The sequence below is a fragment of the Notamacropus eugenii genome, chromosome 1 (assembly GCF_028372415.1).
Source record: "Notamacropus eugenii isolate mMacEug1 chromosome 1, mMacEug1.pri_v2, whole genome shotgun sequence".
Lineage (NCBI taxonomy): Eukaryota > Metazoa > Chordata > Mammalia > Diprotodontia > Macropodidae > Notamacropus > Notamacropus eugenii.
Genome location: NC_092872.1, coordinates 756353404 through 756369516, shown reverse-complemented (window position 1 = coordinate 756369516; position 16113 = coordinate 756353404). Strand labels below are relative to the sequence as shown.

Here is a 16113-nt window from a genome sequence, read left to right as displayed (position 1 = left end):
TGAGATTCTGGGATTTGAAGGATGCCAACTTTCTAGAATTTGGTTATTAGGAGAAAGCTGCTCCAACTGGCACATTTCATTATGAGCATTATGAGTTTTAGATGTGATTGAAATCTCCAATTTTAAAATAGTGAAAAATGCTCCTGGTCTTACAGAATGGGGAAAAAAATCCTGCTGCTTCATTTTTAGCCCTGATTAAAATAATGGTAAAGAAAAGAGCTTGTTTGATTAACTGCCTTCATTTTGACCCCATGCTGAATTGGTTGTGCTCTCATTTGGTGTCAATGTCTGACTTGCCAGATTTCTTGCATGTAGGAGCCTTGTCATCCTCCCTGGCATATACAGTTAAGTGCAAGGCTTGACATATTGGGATAGAAATGTTCGTCTGAATTCAGAATCACACCAGAAAGAAGGGAAAACATCCCACTGATGAGAATTATTTTTCACAGGAGGTGAAGTTCAGATTGAACTGAATGAATCTGAAAAAAGCTTTTATTAAGTGCCAGGCTCCAAGGATACAAGTGGAAGCTAGACAGTTGGTGTTCTCAAGCTGCTAATGTCTTAACTGGGTCAGACAACTTCTACATCTCTAGAATGGCTTATGTGCAGAAGGGAAGATGGGAAGGCATGAAGATCCTTTGACATCCTTTGGACATTGTGGAATTTAATACAGTAAACCTCTGAGGTAGGGGTAATTATTATCATCTACATTTTACAGATAGGAAATGGAGGCACCGAGAGGCTTAAATAATGTGCTTTTGTTACACATCTAGGAAGTATCTGAAGCAGGATTTGAACTCAGGTTTCTTGACTGCAGTCCAGCACCCAAGTTCAATGTCCCTTCCACTGACCATCTGGCTTAGTTCCAATACTCCACTGACTTGGAGCCTTCATGCCTGACATGCTTCTCTCATCAATACATAGAAGAATGGAGAACCGTGATGATTTCCATGCTGATAAAAGGGGACCCAAGTTCTCCAGGCTTTGTACCCCAAATTAGTGAGATAATATTTGTGAATGGTTCAGTACAGTGCTTGACACATAGCAGTTGCTTAATAAATACTTCCCCCTCCCATAAGCTTATTTTTTAGCTCAGTGTTTTTGAATTAATTCTCCTGTCAATGAAGTTAAAATAATGACTGCATTCCATCAGGAAAAAACAAGCTGGCTGGCCAAATGATGAGGGTCCTGATGACATAATCAGAACACATGATCTCATCCATTCCAGCCCCTTGGTTTCCATGAGAAAACCATGGTAACCAAGTTGCTGCTGCTGGAATTTGACATAAATGATTACTAGCAAAAGCAATTGCAAGTTAATATAGAGACGGTGGTGGGATCTGTTCCTTCCTGAAGGTCTTCAGAAGGATTGTTGAATCATCTGTGGTTTGTGTGGAAATGATCATATAGCCATTTCACTCACGTGCCTATGGTAAGTCTTCCCTTGTCTCTGGGGCTCAGTTTCCACATCTGTCAATGAGCAGTTGGACTTAGATGGTCCTAAAGGTCCCTTCCAACTCAAAGCAAACAATTGAGTCAGGGCTCCAAGATCTTTGACAGTAGAAGAGTCTGCGGGGGTTGTGTTTATAAGCCAGCAAGAAGTGCATGGATAAGCCCAAGCAGAGCATTTAGTGAAAGCCTGGAATCTTCCCTTTTGGTGAATTCTTGTGTGGAAAGATTTGATTACTGTTTAGGGGAAACAGAAAGCCATGCCTTCTGTTGCACTTGGAAGGCTTTAAAGTGGTATTCCTATAACTTTCTGGCCTTGCTTTCCTTTTCTTCTGCTGGTGCCACCACCAAGGCTCATTAGAAGTGATGAGGATGAAGATCTTTTGGAAAATGAGCATGAAATGGCTTTTGGAGAGAAAATTGGAAGTCCAAAGAAAAATTAATTTGTTTCAAAATTATGCTGAGAATCTCACCATGATGAGGATGATGGTATTTGAGAAATGTGCTAAAAGGGAGAAAGGTGATGCTCCAAGTGAGGCCTTACCTCCCCTGCCCCCAACAAACTGTTTGGATATTGGCTTTCATCTCTAGTAAGTTTCTGACTCTTTCCAGAGAGTTTTCAGCAATCTTCCTTTGCTTTCAGAAGATGTTTGGTAAATGCGCGGTCTTTTTTTGACTTTTGCTACTTTATGACGTTTGAACATGTTCATGTTCGGATAGGAAGGTTGAAGGATGAGCATTTCCAGGACCCTACACCAAATGAAGCTGTTCCCTCCCATTTCACCCTGGCAGGCTTGAGGGACCCAGTGAGATAGCCTTCCTTCTCCCACTTATCAAAGAGACAACTCAGTTTTCCTTGCAAGGTCGCCTGATAAGGTGGGACCATTTTCTAAATCCTCTGGTGATGGGAGGCCTCCTGGAATGGTCACTAAGGGGAAGGGGCATTCACTGAATCCCTTAACCCAAACCAGTTCCAGCCAGTCTCAACTACCTCAGGAAAGATCCTGAAAAGAGATGCTAAGGAAGTTCTTTTAGGGAGAAAATTGGAGCTTCTCTTCAAGGCAACGATTTTCTGCAGTCACAAAGGAGACAATAGCTGAGGGCTTCCCTGAAAGGAGTTGTTATGTAATTGTCTGATCTAGGAGGCTGGAGGGGAAGCAAAGACAAAGCCAGAGCTGCAGGGCATAGGACCATTCCCCAAACACCTCTGGGACCCTTTCTTCCCACCCCCCATTGATGGGTCAGTGAAAGTTTGACAGTCTCCATAGCTGGGTTTTGTTTTGTGGGAATCCAGAGCTGGTGTGGAGATACTCTTCACCAACGCTGAACAGTAGCTCTTCCGTCACTCAGAATCTTGTCTGAGGCACTGAATTTAAGGGACTTGCCCAGGGTCATACAGCCAGTGGGTGCAAAAGGGGGAAGTTTGAATTGAGGTCTTTCTTCTCTGCCTGATGTTGAACATCTCCCACAAATCTGTTTTAGATGAGCTTTCCAGACCGATTGGCCATTCCTCGCTTTCCTGCATGCCCTGCTCAAGCTCACCTGGCCTTTTTGCTGTCTCTCCCACAGGATACTCGGTCCCAGCCTTTGTGTAGACTGGCCTCTCTGCCTTGAAGTCATTCTCTCCCCATTTCTATCCCCTAGAATCTCTAATTCCTTTCAAAGCTCAGCACAAGTGCCACATGGAGCCCTTTTGGATCTCTGGCTGGTTAGAGAGGCAGCCTGAAGTCTCTGAACGAGCTTTATAAATATTTTGGCGAGTTCATTTGAATGTAATTGGTTCCCTTCATAATCTCATTTATTTTGTGCGTGCATTTATTCTAAAAATTATTTATTTTTAACTTATGGGATAAAGTAAGCATTTACATAACATAAATCATCAACACTCCTGTATATCACCAAAAAAAACCAAAAAACCAAAAAACCACAAAACCCCTGCAAGAAGAGATAATGAGAAATACCCCAGTTATTTTATGCATTTAAAAGCAGGGGTCCACAGACATCACCAGACTGCTCCAAAAGGGCCTGTGAGGGAAACATCTACTAAATGCCTATTATGTATCAGACATTGATGTATAGTAGCTATTTCATAAGCTTAATTTAACTAACATACAAAGCTAATTGTTTTACAAACGTCTCATTTGATCTCCATACTGAGCTTGGGGGATAGGTACTTTTTTTCCCTCCTTATCCTCATTTTACAATAGAAGAAACTGAGGCAGATAATGGTTAAGTAATGATAGGAAAGTAACCCTGTTCTTTGACCATCTGATAATAAACATCAGATCAGCTGGTCAACAAACATTGATTAAGGACCTACTATGTACCAGAAAGTAGCTAGGTGGTACAGTGGAGAGAGTGCTGAGCCTAGAATCAGGAAGACTCATTTTCGTGAGCACAAATCTGGCTGGAGAAGAGAGATTCAATGGGAATAAGGGACAGGAGCACTTTCTTTAAGTGTTGGGAGGTTTGGCATATGGAGAAGGGATTAACATTATTCTGCTTGGCTCCAGAGGGACAAACCAAGTGTAAGGAGCAGAAGGTGTAAAGAGGCCAAAAGACAGCCAGTGACCATCTCCCCTCACTTCAGTTTCAGAGTAAATGGTGCCCCAGGTGTTGATTGAATGGAAATAACCATTGAGTAACTTTGAGTGTATAAGTGCTTACTGATGTTAATAATGACTCTTTAGTAATGAGAGGCATCCAAAGGTGAAAATGGATTACTCCATTCAAGCAGCTCAACCATCACACAACCCGGAAGCATTTATAAAGTGCCTATTATGTGCCAGCTTTGTACTATGGCTGGGGACCCAAAGACAAAAGCTGAAACAGTCCCTGCCTTCAACGTGCCTGTATTTGAACAAGAAAGAAAAACAGAACATAGATAAGCATGTAGGGAATAACTACAGGGTAGCTAGGGAGGGAGAGTATGAGCAGCTGAAGAGATAAGGCAGGGTTTCATGAAGAAACTGTAACCGAAAGGAAGGAAAGGATTCCCTGAAGAGGAACTGCAGAGGTGCAGAGATGGGAGCCAGAGCTGTGTTTGAGAAACAGAACGAGGGCCAGTTTGGCAGGACCAGAGAATGAGGGAGCAGGGAGAATATATAATGAAACCAGAAAGAGAGCAAGCCCAGGCTGGCTTTAAAAAGCCAACAAGAAAAATTTATATTTGATCCAAGGTAAGAGGGAGCCAGGGGAGTTTATTGAGCATGGAAGTAACAGGATTAGAGCCATTCTTTAGGAAAGTCCCTTTGGCAGGACCAAAAAGGATGTATTAGAGACCAGAGAGGACTGAGACAGGGACACCAATTTTGAATCTATTGCAATAGTTCAGGCAAGAAGTGAAGAGGTTTGCGGAGAGAAGGGGACAAATGGGAGAGAAGCTGTGGAGGCAGAACCAGTGAGATGTACAGCTGATTGGATGTGTGGGTGAGGGGATGCTAAGGTTGTGAATCTAGGGGGCTGGACCATACATATATTTTAGTTTTAATAAGTTTTATTAATGTCTCTTGTGTTAAAACAGCCATTTCTGGAAATATCTCCTCTCCTGGCAAAATGGAACTTTCTCTTCTAACAACAAAACTCTTCTGAAATAGGACAGAAACCCCTTCTCCATTCAGTGAGCACATGGGGGGATGTGCCCAGCATTGTGCCCTGGTTGTCTTATCCCTCTTCTCTATAGATAGCAAGGACATTCAGTTCTTGATCTCTTCCAGAATCTCCACTGGCTGTTCAATTACTTGGAATCTCGCATTCTTTTCATGCTCTTTTCATTTTCATGGCTACCTTCCTGTTTATATTGTGCTTTTGGATTTGTCTCTTTCACCCCATGTTTATCCACTTTTTCCCATATTTTTCAGCAGTATCTTAGGTAGATTTGGATCTAGGATGTGGGCTATGGACTTTTTTTGGAGCCATTTACCTCTTTGGCACGGACTTACTGTAGATGACAGCTAGAATTTGAACTCAGGTCTTCCTGACTCCAACCCCGGCTCTCTCTCTGCTGCAATTCCACCTCATGTCTCATGAAGTGAATAATGATCCCTACAATGATCCCTGTAACCTCCTTGAGTAACTCAGTCCAGGACATCAAATCTATCTGGATTTTCAACCTTGTTCCTCTGGGCTGCTGCTGAAGTCAGGTTCATCACGTGCTGAACTAAGTGTAGAGGTTATTGTGCTATTTTCAGCAGTAAGTGCTATAATCAGGACAGAACAAAAGACAAGTAAGTGCTTGGTGTTCAGCAGGTGAACTCTGAGTTAGGAAGCTACTTCTGGCCACTCTAACTCAGTCATCCAACAAGGCAGAACAGGGATGTGTAGTCTGAGTTCAGAAGGAGCATCTGATTGGGGGGTGAAGTAGAATAAGTTCTGCAAACTTGCTCACGTGTAAACATTGTAAGCCTCACCCATCTTTTAAGCTTTCTAGTCAAAAATCATCCCAACTCTTGTGTTTTAATCCTATATTTGTTGTGTAGCTCTTTCCCGAGTCTTGTCAAAGATCTCCATATCTATTATGAGAAATTGCGAAGCCAGGATAGGGCCCAGTAGTCTGTAGAATTGCATACTCCCCAAATTGGAAAGGACCTAGGAGTTCAGCTCATCCTTTAATCAGTCAGTCAATAGGCATTTATTAAGTACCTACTGTGTACCAGACTCTGTGATAAGTGCTGGGGATACAACGAAACACAAACACAGCTCCTGCCCTCAGGGAGTTTATGGTGTAATGTGTGAGAAAACATAGAAACAAGTAGGTATAAACACGTTAATAGACAGGATAAATGGGAGATGATAGAGGAAAGACACTAGGGAAATTGGGAAAAGCTTCCTGTAGAAGGTGGGATTTTAGCTGGGACTTAAAGGAAGTCAAGGAAGCCAAGAAGCAGAGATGAGGAAGAAGAGAATCCCAGACTGAGGGAAAGCCAGAGACAATTCCTAGAGGTGGGAGATGTAATGTCTTGTTCAAACAGTGGTAAAGAGGGCAATGTCATTGGATTTTAGAAAAAGTAGATAGGAGAAAAATGCAAGAAGAATGAGGGCCAGATGGAGGATTTTATGCTTGACCCTGGAGGTAATCAGGAGCCACTGGATTTAGAGTCATGAGGTGAGATTGTCAGATCCATGCTTTAGGAAGATTGATTTTACCCCTGGGTGTTGGAGTAGATTTCTGAATTGGAGTGGGGGGAGACTTGAGGCTGGCAACCCCACCAGCAGGCTCAAGTCCTGGTGTGAAGTGATGGGGTACACCAGGGTGGTGGCAGCATCACAGGAGAAAAGGGGGTTTCAAAGAGAAATGTCACGAATGAAGAACCAATAGAACTGGGGAATTGATTGGATATGGGGCATGTGAGAGAGTGAAGAATCGAGGATGACCCGTAGGTTGTGAGCCTGAGTGACTGGGAGGATGATGGTCCTCTCAACAGTAAGCGGGAAGTTCAGAGGAAGGAAGAGTTTGGGTAGAAAGATAGTGAGTTATGTTTTGATGTCAAGAAAGATGAGGATTGAGAAAAAGCCACTAGGTTTGGGAGTTAAGATATCATGTGTAACTTGGGTGAGGGCAGTTCCAGTTGAAAGATGAGGCTGAAAGCCAGACTTTGAAAAGTTAAGAAGAGAGGGAGAGGAAAGGAAATGGTGGCACCAATTGTGAATGACCTTTTCTGGGAGTTTAGTAACAAACAGGAGAAAAGATATGGTAGGATAATAACTAGTGGGGATAGATAGATCAAATAAGGGGTTTTTTTTAGGACAAGAGAGATGTGAGCATGTTTGTAGGCAGTAGGGAAGTTGTCAGTAGACAGGGAGAGATTGAAGATAAATAGAGAGTGGGGGATGATAAAGGGGAATCTCCTGGAAAAGATGGGATTGAATGGGGTCACTTGGGCATGTGGGGGATTTTCCTTGACAAGGACAAGGGCCCCCTCTTTATGTGAGACAGGGGTGAAGGACAGTTCCCCCGACTGGTATGCTCTTCTTCCTCACCTCTGTCTCCTGGTTTCTCTGTTTTTATTGCCCCTTCTTGGGGTTCTTTGTGCTTGCTGGAAGGTAAACACTTCAATGCTTGTTGACTTGACTTTGACAGCTTTGACATTTCAGTCATTATTCCTCTCACTCACTTCCTGATTTTTCTCTCTTTGCTGGTTAGTGCATCTTCTGTCTTCACTCAGGAGTGGTGATAAAAACCTTATCTCCAAGGATTTCAGATTTTTTCCCCCTGAGGACTTCAGAATCCTCAATGTTCCTTCTGATGTATCATTTGTGAATCACCAAGAGTGGGCAGTGGTTGTTAGGGTGGATTCATTTTGGAAGGCTCCCAGATAATGCCTTGAGGAGATAGGACATACCTCTCTGTCAGGAATTTCAGATGAACAAATTGCTGATTTAGTCCCCTTTGGTAAGACATCATCAACTCCCCCACTCCTTTCTTCTTCCTTTGACCTCTTGCCATCAATAGGTTCAGAAAATCATTCCTTGGGGCACAAGAAGTTGCTTCCTAACATGATGGGTTAGTTCCACCATCTATTAGAAGAACTCAGCACTTATGTCTCCAGATATTCACTGACCGTTCTTTCTCCTTCCCTTTCTTTTCTCCTTCCTTCCTCCCTCCATTTCTTCCTCCCTTCCTTCTCTAGGTCAAATTCTTTCACCTTCTGACTTCCAGAGAGCATTCACTGTGAAGAAGCTGTGTGGTGTAATGAAAAGAGTGTGTGTATGTGGGCTGGCCTTGGAGTTCCTAGATCCCAGTCTAAGCTCTTTCTATCCACTTAGAGCAAGTCACTTAATCTGTTTGAATCTCTGTCTTTTCACCTACAAAATGGGGGTAATCATCCTGGCTTTGGTGTGGAAAGGACCTTGTAAACTGTAAAGTTTAATGGAAATTACGGAGGCTTTCATTTTGACATATTCACCTATGGCTAGTGATTTCTTCTGTTTCACACAACTAAAAGCGTTATTTGATAAGTTTTGCTCACTTGAATATAGGAAAAGTACTTTAGGCATTTGAGTAGCTTTAAACCATGGAGAGTGAAGGTTGCATCCAACCTCATTGTGTAAAAGTGAACCCTGTTCTTAGTGAGCACTGCAGCAAATTGAGCAGGAAAGTACAAGCTGAATCCTTTATTCATCCTGTCTAAATAGATTTTAATATAAAAGCCAAAACATTCTTCTCATGAAGCCCAATGTGCCCCCTCTTAGAGGCTGTCATTCAACAACTGATTTCATTAATTCAACTTGTCCTTATCAGAGTGATTGATTCGAGAGGCATGTGGTGCAGTGGATACAACACTGAACTTGACATCAGGAAATCCTGGACTTGAGTCCTGCCTCATACACTTAATCAATAGTAAACATTTATTAAGAACCTACCATATGCCAGGCACTGTACCAAGCACAGTGGGCTACAAAGAAGACAAAAGACAGTTTCTCCCCTCAAGGAGCTTACAATCTAGTGGGAGACAACATGCAAATGACTGTATGCAAAGCAAGTTGTACACAGGATAAACTAATAAAGCACAGGCACTAAAATTACATGGGGTTGAGGAAAACTTCCAGTAAAAGAAGGAATTTTGGTTGGGACCTAATGGGAGCTAGAGAGGTCACTAGTCAGAACCAATGAGGGACAGCATTTCAGGCATGGGGAGCAGCACAGCCAGAGAAAATGCCTAAAGCTGAGAGATGCAGTGTCTAGTTCATGGAATAGCCGGGAGGTCATGTGTCACTGGATCCAAGGGGACATGTTGGGGAACAATGTGTAAGAAGACTGAAAAGGAAGGGGTCTGCTTCTGAAGGGCTTTGAATACCAAACAGAGCATTTTGTATTTGATCCTGTAGGTGATAGGAAGTCAGCCCTCTATGGAAGAGGGGGTGACATGGTTGGATCTACTGTTTAGGTGGAATAGAGAATGGATTAGAGTAGAGAGAGACTTGAGGCAGTCATCTATGGCAATACTCCAAGGGTGAGATGATGAGGGTTTGCACTAGAGCAGTCACCATGCCAAAGGAGAAGAAGGGGCATATTTGAGAGATGCTGCAGAAGTGAAATCGACAGGCCTTGGCACTAGACTGGATATGAGTGTGAGATGAATGATAAAGAGGAGTCCAGGATGACTATTACCCTGTATAGTAATAGGCAAGGTAGGAAGAGGGAGGGCTTTGGGGTGAAAGACAATGAGTTTCATTTTAGATTTGAGTTTAAGGTATCTACGGCTCATCTAATTTGAGATGTCAGAAAGGGAATTGCAGATGTGAGATTGAAGGTCAGGGAAGAGGTTGCAGCAGGATCATCAGCATAGAGATGGTCATTAAATCTATAGAAGTGAGATGTGTAGCTGCCTAGAAAGACAATGGAATAAATCCAGGGGGTATATTTTCAACCAATTAAAGAATGGGGAGATGATCAATCAGCCAATAAGCATGTATTAAGTACCTACTGGACACTTGGCATAATCACTGGGGATCAAAGAAAGGAAAATGATAGTCCCTGCTCTCAGGGAGAACGCAGTCTAATGAAGGTGGCAACATGAACTACATACTTACACACACACACACACACACACACACACACACACACACTCACACACACTATACGTCTATATCTATTTCTATATCTTTATCTTCATTACTTGTATGTATATATGTATACATACATATAGCTTTACATACATATAAAACACACATACATAGATATATTTATAACCTGCCACTGTCCCTAATCAATAGCTAATGTGATCTGCCACCTCCTTCTCTTGCCAGATAATCATTGGGATCATTTACAAGGACCCTTCAGCTATTATATCTCAATTACACCCATTACTCCCCCACTCCACCCTCTCATATGGCAATTCAAGCCTCCTTCTTTCTTTTTTTCCCCACTGTTGTGATTTTATTTTTTCATTGCTATATTTTCTTTATTTTTTAAATGTTTAAAAAAATTAACTTATTTTAATTTTCAACGTTCACTTCCACAAGATTTTGAGTTCCAAATTTTCTCCCCATCTCTCTCCTCTTCCCATCCCAAGATGGCATGCATTCTGATCACCCTTTCCCCCAATCTGCCCTCCCTTCTGTCACTACCCCTTCTTTTATTCCCTTCCCTTCTATTTTCCTGTAGGACAAGATAGATTTCTATACCTATATCTTATTTCCCAGTTGCAGGTCAAAAAATTTTTAACATTCATTTTTAAAACTGAGTTCCACATTCTCTCCTCTCCTCCCTCCCCACCCACCATCATTGAGAAGGCAAGCAATTTGATATAGATTATACATATGTAGTGATGCAAAACACTTGCATAATAGTCATGTTGTGAAAGACTAACTATATTTCCCTCCATCCCACCTTGCCCACATTTATTCTCTTCTCTCCTTTGACCCTATCCCTCTTCAAAAAAAGTTTGCTTCTGATTACCTCCTCCTCCCTTTTGTCTTCCCTTTATCATCCCCCCATCGTATCCCCTTCCCCTCTACTTTCCTGTAGGGTGAGATAAATTTTCATACTCAATTGAGTGTGTATGTTATTCCCAAATCTGATGAGAGTAAGGCTCACTCATTTCCTTTCACCTACTCCCTCTTCCCCTCCATTGTAAAAGTTTTTTCTTGCCTCTACCTCCTTCGTTCTTTCCCAGGCATCAACCTCTCAGAACAATTAAAAACTAACCCCAAGGTGGATACCTACAGCAGTGGCTTGGAAGGTGCCATTGGGAAAATCTATACTTCTCTCCAAAAAACTTCTCTGCTGTCCTTATCTTCCCCAGCCAGATCATCTCATGGCTAGAACAGTGTCACTGTATTCTTCTCATTTTCACTCACCCTACATATCTAAGTTGTTACTAAATATGTTCACTTCCAATTCCCCAATATTTTACACATCTGATTCTTTTTTTCATTCATAGATCACAGTCTAGTTCAGGTTCTCATTCCCTCCAAGTAGATGTCACTGCCTTAAGTGTTTCCCCTCCATCCTATGCCAAAATGATTTTTCCCAAAGTACAGGACTGGCCACGTCATCTCTAAGCTTCAATAGCTTCCCATTAGTTCTAGGATCAAATTTAGGATCTTCTTTTTGGCATTTAAAGTCTTTTACAACTTGGCACCAACCATTCTTTCCAGTCTCATTACGTATCACTTCCCTTCTTTTACTCTATAGTCCAATCAAATTCACTTTCTTGTTTTTCACATCTATGCAAAGCACAACTAAAAATCAAAACATGAATAAAAATTAGTTGTAATACTATTTATTAAGCAGAATGGTTTTTTTTCAGAAAAATTTCTACTGAGTTTGAAATTGTAGGTGCTTCATTTCTGCTTGTTTTTTCATTGAGTACATGAATATCTACAAACAGAAAGACAGGGCACATGATGAGAATCTGTTATGTTTACAGATTATTATGATTATTTTTCTGCCTTGGAAATCATGAAAAATAAATAACCAATTCATTTTCCATAATTCCGAGCCCCCAGTCAGAAAACTGCTTTGGCAAGATTCCATGATTCAAAATCTCTCTTTCTCCATTGCTTGGCACACTCTCATGTTCCTTCTGTGCTGCATTAGAGCAAAGAAACACATAGGTTGGCAATATCATGCTTAATCAAGTTAATCACATTTAAAAGATGATGTAAAAAGGAAGGTACACAAACTTAGGAGACAGAAATTTGGGAAATAGGCAGATATCCTTTTGAGAGAGAGAGGGAAGGAAAGAGAAGAAAAAATGTATAGATCATCACTACCACCTACATGCACTATTATAACAACCTATTTATAGGGCTTTTCCTCTCACCTTTCCCCCTTCTCCAATGCATCCTTCTTATTGAGACTTGGATAAATTGTTTTTAAGCATAAATCTAGTCATGTCATATTTTGGTGTATAGAGATATGATTATACCTCTACTGTAGCTCATGTTTACTGACTCAAGATTAAACTTTTCCTGTTGTTCAAAGCCCTCCATAGTATGTGGCTACCCTAACTCTAAATCTGGAAAATCAAGGTTCCAGTCCTACCTCAGACACTTACTAGAAATATGGCCATAAGCAAGTCGATTAAGCACTGTATGCAGCAGCTTCCCCATTGTAAAATTGGTATAGTGATAACTCTCATGCTTTCCAACAGAACTGTGAGAAAGAGGTAAAATAATAGTAGCATGGTGTAGTGAAATGGCACTGGACTTGGAATTAGGAAGGTCTGGGTTCAAATTGTCCCTCAGACACCCTAGGCACTACTGTATGCCCCTGCACAAGATTAAAAAAAATCAGTGACTCATTTTCCTTATCTATAAAATAAGGGGGCTAGAATCAATAAATTCTAAGATATCTAACTCTAAATATGTGATCTAACAACAATAATGTATAATCATAGATAGCATTTATTTAGTTCTTTAAGGCTGACAAAGTGCTTCAAGTATGCCTTCTGCTTTGATCCCCATAACAACTCTGTGAGATAGGAGCTATTATTATCCCTATTTTACAGATAAGAAAAACGAGGCAGGCAGAGGTTAAGTTACTTGCCCAGAGTCACAGAACTAGTAAGTGGCTGAGGCTGGATTTGAACCAAGGTCTTTGTAATTCCAGGTCTAGCACAGTTATACAGTTACCTTTCCACATTGCAGAGGTTAGAGGTGCAGTGTCTCCACAACCTGGAAAATCTGCATAAAAATTTTTGGTCCTTCCTTCATACCAGAGGAGAAATCCGAATTTTTCTTTTTCTTTTATGAGGTGTTTATAGTACCTAGTAAAATTTGAGTTAGTATTATACAATACTATAGGATTTGTATACACATGTATTTTGTGCATTTCTGAGTTTACACTTTTTCTGTCATCTGCTGACCTTCATGTGTTGCCTGGAGCTTCTGGAAAACTTCTCCCAAATTCTCATTTAATTTCTTATGCCGACTCATGAGATATTGAAACTGTGATGGGGAAAGTCATGATGTTGAAGGGATAACTATGAACTGTGAGCTTCGCAACTCTCAGATACCCTTTTATGTACCATTGTTAATTGTAATTTTCTGTGGTTTTCTCCCCAGTAAGGAGAATGCCATTGGACAGGAAGCATCTTTGATCAAATCTTAAAACAAATTGCTGTGTGAATGCAGGAGCACTACATTCAAAATTGAAGGAGCTGGGCGTAAAGTCCTGTTTGGCCACTTACTAGCTGTGGGATCTTGGGAAGTCCTTACACCTTTCTGAGCCTTAATTTGCTCTTCCCCAAACAAGGAATAATATCCTATTAATCTTCTACCTCTCTTATTGTGAGGAAAGCATTTTATGCTTATATCATGCAGTTATTCTTCTTGCTGGCTGAATTATTACTGTATTATGAGAGGAGTCCAAAGTACTAGGAAGTCAGATTGAACCTGGATTCCTTCCTTCTGGGTCTGTTATCACCTCACCTCTGCCAACCCAGGATGATACACAGTTCTCTGTCCTTCTCGTTCTGTAGAGTCTCATGTCCTTAACTTTCTAGGTGCTATTTGCGAGCTAAGTATTTTTATTAATATCAGAGACTGTTAAAATCTGACAAGGAGGCATATGCTAATAAAATGCGTGGGTCTCTAGAATGTCAGCAAAACTCCTGTTTAAAAACTTATTTAAGGATTTGTATGTGCCTCGCCATCTGGACTTGCTACAAAAATTTTTGAACTATACCAAGGAGTATAAATACACATACATGTAGATATTATACATATATTTATGTGTATCAGCTGTTAAGCTCCTAGAAGGTTAGATTCAAGCAGCCATCAGCTTTGTCACATATGCTCCCATATTTCTTCAGTCTTTAATGTTTCCTGAAGTCCTTCCATCCATTCCAGTCAAACCTAGGAGCGTTTGCCAAGTACCCTAAGGCATGAGGTGAAAAATCCCCAAATCCCCCCAAATGCATCCCACAGTATTGATAAAGGGCATTGGGACAATGGTGACTTAGCACTCATTCTGGAAGGCCATGAAAACTCCCTGTTGGAGAGAAGGGCAAGCTGACATCCCTCCCTACATGGAGCAAGTTTTTAATGCTAAGTTGTACAAGGGGTGGCAACACCCAGAGGCTCGGTAAAGACTGGTTTTCTGAAGAAGACGTGGGTTCAGTCACAACCTGACTTGCAGCTGGGTCTTAAAGATCTGTTAACATTTGACCAACAGGAGCTGCTGGATTCATCTCTTTTTAATTTGCACCAGGACTGGGAAGGACCACACTGGGTTTGATAGAGTGTATGCCAATCAATCAAGCAGCTTTATTAAGTGCCTACTATGTGCCACATGCTGAGGATATATGAGAGGCAAAAGGCAACCCCTCTCCTCAAGGAACTTACAATCTAATGGGGGAGAAAACATGCAAAGAAATCTATACAAAATGAGGTATATATGGAACAAATGAGAAATAATTAACAGTGGAAAGACAGTAGAATTAGGAGCAATTGGGAAAGGTTTCCTGGAAAATATGGGGTTTTACTTGGGACTTAAGAGAAGTGAGAGATTTCAGAGGGCAGATCTGAGGAGGGAGAACATTCCAGACATGAAGGACAGCCAGAGAAGATGCCTAGATTTCATCCCTGTGGATGGGATTGCAGGATTTGAAGCTGGAAAGGAACTTAGAGGTCATTAGGTCCAAACTCCTCTTTTATTTTAATTAAAATGCTTTTCATCATGTACCTAAACAGAAACAAATTTCAATATGCGAAGAATCAGAAAAGAGAATTACATGTGAAATTGTGAACTATTGATTCATTTCTCAATCTTGCCCAACTCTTCATAACCCCATTTGGAGTTTTCTTGCTAAAGATACTGGAGTGGTTTGCCATTTCCTTTTCCAGGTTATTTTTTACAGATGAAGAAAGTGAGGCAAACAGGGTTAAGTGACTTGCCAAAGGTCACATACCTAGTAAGTGTCTGAGGCTGGATTTGAACTCAGGAAGAGGAGTCTTCTGGACTCCAGGTCCGGTGCTCTATCCACTACACTATCTAGCTGCCCTTACACTGTTTTTGAAAATGTATGTTAAATTTAATATGACATAATGAAATTACCCTTTCTAAGCTTCTGTATTCATTTGCGTACTTGAAAATGTTTCATTGATTCTCCTCGTCCCATAATTATCACCACCCACTCATTTATTCTACTCCCCCTTAAAAAAGAGCCTTTCCTCGTAACAAGTAAGAACAATCAATCAAAACAAGGCCTCACATTGCTTCTCCATCATGATGCATCTCCAGTCCAACACACCTCTGCCAACAGGTGGCTGCCAGGTTCCATCTTCAGCCTTTGGAAGCCTGAGGGCTGAGCCTGAGCTGACCATGGTTCTGAAGTCTTTTAAAATGTTTTCCTTTACTTTACTTGTGTATAAATGGTTGGCCTACTTCTACTTCCTTCACTCTGCATAAGTTTATAAAAATTTCTCTGAATCTGTCCTTTTATTTTGTCTAAAGCCACAGGAATATGCTATTACATTTATATATCATAATTTGTTGAGCTAACCCTCAATTATTGTCATCTCCTTTGTTTCTAGTTCCTTGATGAAACAAAGAACTGCCAGCAATATTTTTGTAAATATAGGGCCTTTCTCTCTGTCTTTGAGATCTTTGGGGTATATGACAGCAACATCCTCATTTTACAGCCAAGGAAACTGAGGCTGAAAAGTGGGAAAAAAGAGGGAATGATCATTTACATAGTACTTATTATGTGCACA

At 41.1% G+C, this 16113-nt stretch overlaps 1 long non-coding RNA gene across 1 annotated transcript in view; it reads left to right on the top strand.

Moving 5' to 3' along the window:
- Positions 1–1304: 1304 nt before the first annotated feature.
- LOC140528869 (uncharacterized) overlaps positions 1305–16113 on the top strand; it is a 159563-nt gene continuing 144754 nt past the window's right edge. Inside the window, exon 1 of the long non-coding RNA XR_011975328.1 lies at positions 1305–1432. This is a non-coding gene — a long non-coding RNA (uncharacterized lncRNA). The remainder of the gene's footprint in view (positions 1433–16113) is intronic.